Genomic DNA, 6,895 nt, shown 5'->3' with positions numbered 1-6,895 from the left:
AGGTATTGTTGCTACAAGATTAAGTCATCACTACAGAAGTTTAATGGTCGTCGATCATCGTGAACTCGTGGATCGTTACGGTGTATCCATTTGCACAATGAAAACTGATTTGTTCAAGGTGTCAGTTTTCCTTTCCTCTTTCGTCTACTCTAGACTTTACTTTTTATGGGCATTTAGGTGAATGTTTCTAGTGAAGCAGAGGACGCTTACCATACCGGTGCATCTGGTCAATGCTCCCAGTCCTTAGTGGAGTCCAAGTAGCTCATTTGCTTTTGTTACCTTGTATTAATCATTTTAGTTGCTTTATGTTCTTAGTTTGTGTGTCTGTTTTCCACGTCTGGTCTTTGTCCATGGTACATTCTTTTGGTTTCCGCTAGAATCTTGGTTCCCTTGATTACTTTTTATAAAGTTACCCAGGAACCAAAAAAAAAATCGCTCAAAACGGTCATCTTTGTTATTGACAAGCATTTTATTAATGAAATCTAATTGAAGGTAATAATTTCATATCCGTTCTCAACGTGAATGTACCCTTGCCGCGTGTCGATGGTCGTGGCCGCGTGATTCTATGTGTTCACGTACACGTGACCGCGAAAAACGTGTTCGTTGAAATGATTTTTCGGAGTCTCTCTAGTTTTTTCCGACATTACTTACCCTAATTCGTCCTTGACCCTAGTCACGCAACCAAAACATTGCTGATCTCCGTTAGTGTTTACATTCTCTGAAAGACGATTTTTATTATTTCTCGGGTAATTCCTAATACAATTTTTGAATGTTTCAAAAATTATAACATATTTTACTTACTGTACAGTTTGAATATTTAAAGAAAAGATCGTCACTAGCATTTCATGACCCGGTCACGCCGATGATACATGTTGTACATGTACCTGTTCATTTCCAATGACACCCTTCATTCTGTTAATGATTCCAGATTTTTTCTTCAATTTTTGGTGTTGCGTTGAAAGTACCCAGTGTTTTCATTTTACATTTCATAGACTCTTTAATTTCACTCCTACGGACGAAAATTCTTGAGTGATGGATTAAAAGTGAAGTGTGTAAAATTAATTCTCATATTGTAGACTATAATGTTTCACGCCCGAGGAGAGATCTTAGTGCAAGGCTAAAAACATTCTCGGAATAAATTCAAACAAGGTAGGGAGGCTGGGGTATTTATTTGTCCAAATTCGAGAAGCAGTACGTGTATGTTCAATGTATTTATGCATGTTAATGTACATTTAAATTCACTGAAATTTGGCTTTGTACAATTTGGTAGGTTCTGAAATGCATGTGTAACTGGTGCCCTTACCAACTTTTCCCAGTACCCAAATAATTCACTATTACAGTATCATGTTGTAAGAATTTAAAATTGCCTTAGATGAGATGTTCAAAAGTCCATTTCAATTCATTTCTAGTCAAGAAAATGGTATATATTTTTCTGATATTTCTCTTTTGATCAGTTTTCTGATTTTGAGAGGTCTAAAATGTGTAACCAGAAGTTACAGTACCAAACTAATAATCAACTATTTCTCACATTTCTGTCCAATTTTAACGTTTTTCTGAAAACTGTGTGAGATTAAAACTCCACTTAAAGACTTTAAAAAAAGTTTTGTTAGATTTGATATTAAATTAAAAAAGAAGTGATTAGGTTTGAATTCCGTAACATACCTAGCGTCATTCTCCGTACCAGCAAAAAGTTGAGACAATCTTTTGATGTCATTTTGTACATGTGTACCAACTTTCAGCTGGAAATACATGTATCAAATAATAATGATGAAATTATGGCAAAATAGTATACATTATGTACATGTATGTTTACTAAAAGGGAAAAGTGGGATAGGTACATTTTTGTATGGGTTACACATTTTAGACCCTACCGCACAATTTGCCTCACTGCCCTTAGTCTCATTCTAATTTGTTAAATTTGACTGGTATTTGAAAGAAGCAAGGTTCAAAGCAGATCTACCATATTAATACATGTAACATGTTATATTTTTATCTTAAATGAGCTTTAAAAAATTGCTCTCCTTGAGTGATGTGCACATGAAGGTTGTAGGTCCAAACTGTGGCGACATTTTTTTATGAAATGCGATTTAACTTACGAAAGATGTATCTGATGCACCCCACCTCTTCCTGTTGTCTCTTTGAAAAAAGAAGTTACAGATTTGTTCTCCCAGTTTTCCCTTAGTACATGTACACCATGTATGTTTTACATACATGTACATATACATTGTAGCTTGAGCCTTGATTAGAGTTGCTTCTTGTCTTCAAAACCAATGGCTTCTACAATTGTACAAGTCTTACAAAATAACTGAATGCAACTAGTGACTTGAAAGTGAATGGTATGCATGTATATTAACAGGGAACACCTTTGCCCTGCTGTTTACTGGCTTCAGAGATCTAACACATAAAATTTATCTGTTTAATCAAATGTACTCAACTTTTTCCCCTGAAATGAATGAAATATCTGCCAATGAAAATTAATGTTACTTAGGCCAAGAAAAAAAATAGTCTGTTTACAGTTTCATGTGTCTGACCCTAAGCCATTTTATCCAACTAAAATTATAAAAATAAAAATAGTTCATTTCTGGTGAAGAATGTAATTACAAATGTACACATGTGCCTTCCAGCTTTTGAGACAACGCAGCGTTCTCATGTTCTTCAATGGATATGGTCAACCCAGTTGTAAACAATCCAGTCAGCAGAAAGGTGACCACAAAAATAGTTATCAGTAATACATTTTGTACATATTCATACAAAGTTGTTATTAACATATGCATGAAACCACACAATAAGAGATTGATTTAGTTGAAGTAAAGATGAACCTGTGCCGAAAAGAAAAATAAAATGATAAAATAAAGTAAAATCATTTTAAATGGAAATGCCTACCAACATACCCTATTTCTTTGAAGAATGTCACCTTAAATGGGCATACTTTTCTCTTGGCCTTTAATGTACATGTATATGCAGCTTTGGAAAAGGGCAATGTACATTTTGTAATTCAGGTAAAATAAGTGTACTATAGCACTTACATGTATGAGGCTATTTGAAGGCACTTTTATCGAGGGAAAAATTGACAGAAAAGGCAGGGTGCCTACAGCTTCCCAAAACCATTTGGGTAGTCCAGGGCCTGTTCTTCAGGGGTGAATCCAGGATTTTAGATTAAGGGGCGCACAATTAAAATTTTTGAGGTTAAATAAATCATAGTTCAGATAATTAGTAATCGCATTGAATGATACTGTTTTATATACTTAGAATGTTAAAACAGATGGGATGTGACAACTTCAATTTTCATCGTCTCTTCGGATACTTTATTAAGCTGAGGACAACCCACTCTGCAAATTTTAGGGAGGGCGCACACCCGCCATGCCCCCGCCCGAATCAAGAGGCAACATTCCTTAGTATTCTCAGTGGTCTTCTCAGGCAATTATAGTGCTTTACTTTGCAGCACCATGATTTTGTAGCACTGTGCTATCAGTAATTAATTTAGTTAGAATGCACTTTGTGCACTGTGCTATAATTTTGGAAGAAGGCCATAAGAGCTATGCCAGTGAGCCCTGTGCTATTTAAATATTTTGAACACTGATTCTTTGAAGACATTTTGATTTAAGAATTTATGAAACAGGTTTTCGACAGATTTCATTTTTCTGATGGATTTGTGTCGTACATGTACATGTACAATAAAATAAGAAGAATGACCTTGAGCTCATCAGATGGTGAACAAAATTTATTGATTCTTACTATTCCTTTGCTCTTTAAAATCAACCATACAATGTATGTACAATGTACATGTACATGTATATCCTACAAATGAATAGATCCTAGTAGTTTTTCCTTATTCTTTCAGAGTTAAAAGAAGATTCCTGGAAGTTGGCGTTAGCTTTTCTTCTTTTTTTTTTCAAATAACAGGTTAGTAGTATCAAATACAGTAAAGCAAGAACATTTTGATTCTTCGATAGAAATGCGAAACTCCAAACTCTCGTACACTTTACACTACTGTCAACATTTGAGACGATTTGAATGAAGTCACGGTGTCTCCTCCAACACAGTGGAATCACTCTAGTTTATTTCTTACATAATCAAAGATATGTTCAATAATTCTTACAGTTTAATATCATTTCCAGATAAGTACCAAAAAAAAATGAAAAGGGTTGCAATGAAGCACCTGTGTATCTGTTTTAACATACACGTAAGTGGAGTCACAGTAAAGTAAATTGTTTGATCCACTGTGGAGAGGGGATAATTTAAAATTTAGGTTAATGATGTACATGTACATGTTATTCTTATCCAAAATATTTGAGTTACATTGTACATGTACATTTTGTACTTCACGATCTTCAAAACATCTAGAACAATCAAATTTATTAGTACATGTACAAAGTGTACCTCATTTTTTTCAGAAAAAAAACTTAATATTTCATCCACTAAAAATTATCCACTGCACGCACAATGAAAAAAAAAATGAAATACATGTATCTTTTAGAAAAATGCTTTATAGAAAGATTCTCAAATAGTCATTTGCATTGAGTACTGTTCATGTACATTGTACAATGTTATATCTTTTAATGTGTGCAACCAAAAATTTAAAAATTTGGAAAGAATTGTTAAAAGTGTGGTAAAGGAACTTGTAAATGTAAATTAAAGATGAGGTTTTTTTTTCCAAATCCAGGTAATGTTTGTTTTTTGCAGATCTACCCATTAATAATGATTACCTGACCTAATTGAACAGAAACTTCCATATTTACCTATTAACAAAGATGTAATTTAACCAGAATCCAACCATCAACTAAGTTCAACTGGTAAGTTAGTGCACAGGTGTAAAAGTCAGAAAGTTATTCTTGATTTGAGATTAGAAGTTGAACATTGAATGTACGTGTACATGTGTAATTGCACCAATAGATCTCACCGAGTATAAGTCGGAAAGTGGTAAAAAGATGAGGTAAGTTCAGTGTACATGTACTTGATTGTTGTAAAAACACAGTTCTTTGTACATCATTCAATAAATCAATAGACAAACTTACATAAAAAGAAATGCATCTGCAAACACCATTAAAATCTGGACTAATGTAGGAATAAAATTATTTAATGAATGACTGATATTTTTTTTTATATTGATGCAGAAATATTCAATCATGTTGCGCACAGTACAGCAAATTACTTGTAAAGTACTTTATGTAAGGAGGTAGACCTAGAATAAGTGACATAACTCTTGAAATCAGTGATATGTTTGTAACATATTAATTTCACCAAAGCTTAGCAAGCTTTTCAGTACATTTCAATGTAATTGTAACTTAATGGTGCAGCATGATATGGAAAATCTTCTTTGTTTTCCTTGATTCTGATGGTGCAAGTAGTCATATAAAACTATCAAAATTGTGGGTTTTTTCATACCATGTTTCGCCCACTGCCTGATTCTTAAAAATACTGACTTTTGAAAACTCAGCTTACCTCAACTGTACATCATGGGGCCTTAAACTTTCATACAAAAAGTATCCAATATAACGAAACAAAATCTGCATTCAAACACTTTTAGTGTAACATGTGATGAGAACAGGACTGTCCACCTTGAATGACTTCATTCATACTGTAATTTGAATGCTTACGCCAAACCTTTAACAGCTGATTTCAGAACACCAAGGATTTATTGTTAAATGTAGTGGGAAATCTAATTTATCTTGTTAAAATAACCCTTATCCTGACAAAAGTGATTGGAATTAATTACAAGTTAGTATGCTTTAACCAGAATTAGATATCGTTTGGCATTTGACAATTCATGATACATGCTGGAATCTGCTCCCACACTTTTTCTTATGGAACGAGGATTGTCTACATAGGTACATTTTCTATTTTATATGTTATCCATTCTCAAAAAATCTGTTATGTCAAAATAAATTATTATGTTAGGATGCAATTACATTTTTGTACATTTATACTAGACTCAGCTGTTCATATTTGAAATTAAAACCATCAAGAGTCAAAATTCACTTTCATGAGAGAAAGGTGCTGGTTTTTTTTTTTTTTTTTTTCAAATTTCAAATCATTGGCCACTTGTGTTAACTCAAAGTTAAGTGTCAATGAACATAGATGAAAGTCTTTAACTAGGGTAAATGAAATTTCAGAAAGGTCAGATATCAACATTCTCATACCTTTCATCTACCCTGGACTTGACTTTTTTTTGAGCAACTTGGCGGGTGTTTCTAGAAAAGCTTAGAACGCTTACCCTACCAGTGCACCTGGTCCATGCTCCCAGTATTTAGTGGAGTCCGAGTTGCTCATTTGCTTTTGTTACTGTGTATGTATGATTTTAGTTACTTTATGTTCTTTGTTGTATATGCCTGTTTTCCATGTCTGGTCTTTGTTCCCTGGATTACATTCTTTTGATTACGGCTATAACCTTGGTTCCCTTGATTACTCTTGAAGAAGGGCTAATTTGAACCCCTGCATGTTGTTAGTGTTTAGTTTCATACCTAAATATAAATTAGCTCCATTAGCTAATTTGACTTGGAAGGCTTACAGAAAAAAAACATGAAAACCTGCAGGGGTTTCAGAGAGGAAATGTGCTGACTGCAAAATCTGGAGGCCTTACAGTTGTGCAAAATAACCTAAACATTTGTTCAATAGCTATATTTTATGGATTTTGTAGTTTTCTGACCCTACTATTTAGGATAATACTGATTTTTAAGAAAAAATTGTCAAAAAATGAATTTTTGCCCCTTTGAGGTCCCCTGTTTTCTCCATGGTAACCATGAACCAGTCTGTGCAACTATTTTCCAGAAGACATTTTGCCAGTTTAAAAATGACAAGTTAGAATTTTTTCAATACATTTTAATGATCTAGAATATTTGTAGCTAGTATCCCTTGTGTGAAAAAAATGACATATCAGCCAAATTGCATGATAGAG

At 33.6% G+C, this 6,895-nt stretch overlaps 1 protein-coding gene across 3 annotated transcripts in view; it reads left to right on the top strand.

Moving 5' to 3' along the window:
* The first annotated feature begins 658 nt into the window (after positions 1–658).
* Positions 659–6,895, top strand: part of LOC148626096 (protein timeless-like) — a 69,550-nt gene continuing 63,313 nt past the window's right edge. Inside the window, exons 1-4 of one of the 3 annotated variants that reach the window (XM_088569734.1) lie at positions 671–746; positions 2,625–2,703; positions 3,842–3,903; positions 4,684–4,793. The gene's annotated coding sequence lies outside the window, so the exon portion shown is untranslated. Of the gene's footprint in view, positions 747–1,076; positions 1,150–2,624; positions 2,704–3,841; positions 3,904–4,683; positions 4,794–6,895 lie in introns of all 3 variants that reach the window. The other 2 variants (XM_088569733.1, XM_088569732.1) reach the window with 2 other exon arrangements.

The sequence above is a fragment of the Perna viridis genome, chromosome 2 (genome assembly GCF_037379345.1).
Source record: "Perna viridis isolate PV_CMFRI_1.1 ecotype Kerala chromosome 2, ASM3737934v1, whole genome shotgun sequence".
Taxonomy (NCBI): Eukaryota; Metazoa; Mollusca; class Bivalvia; order Mytilida; family Mytilidae; genus Perna; species Perna viridis.
Note: the sequence above shows the minus strand (reverse complement) of the source record. Positions and strands in the feature narration are given on the sequence as shown.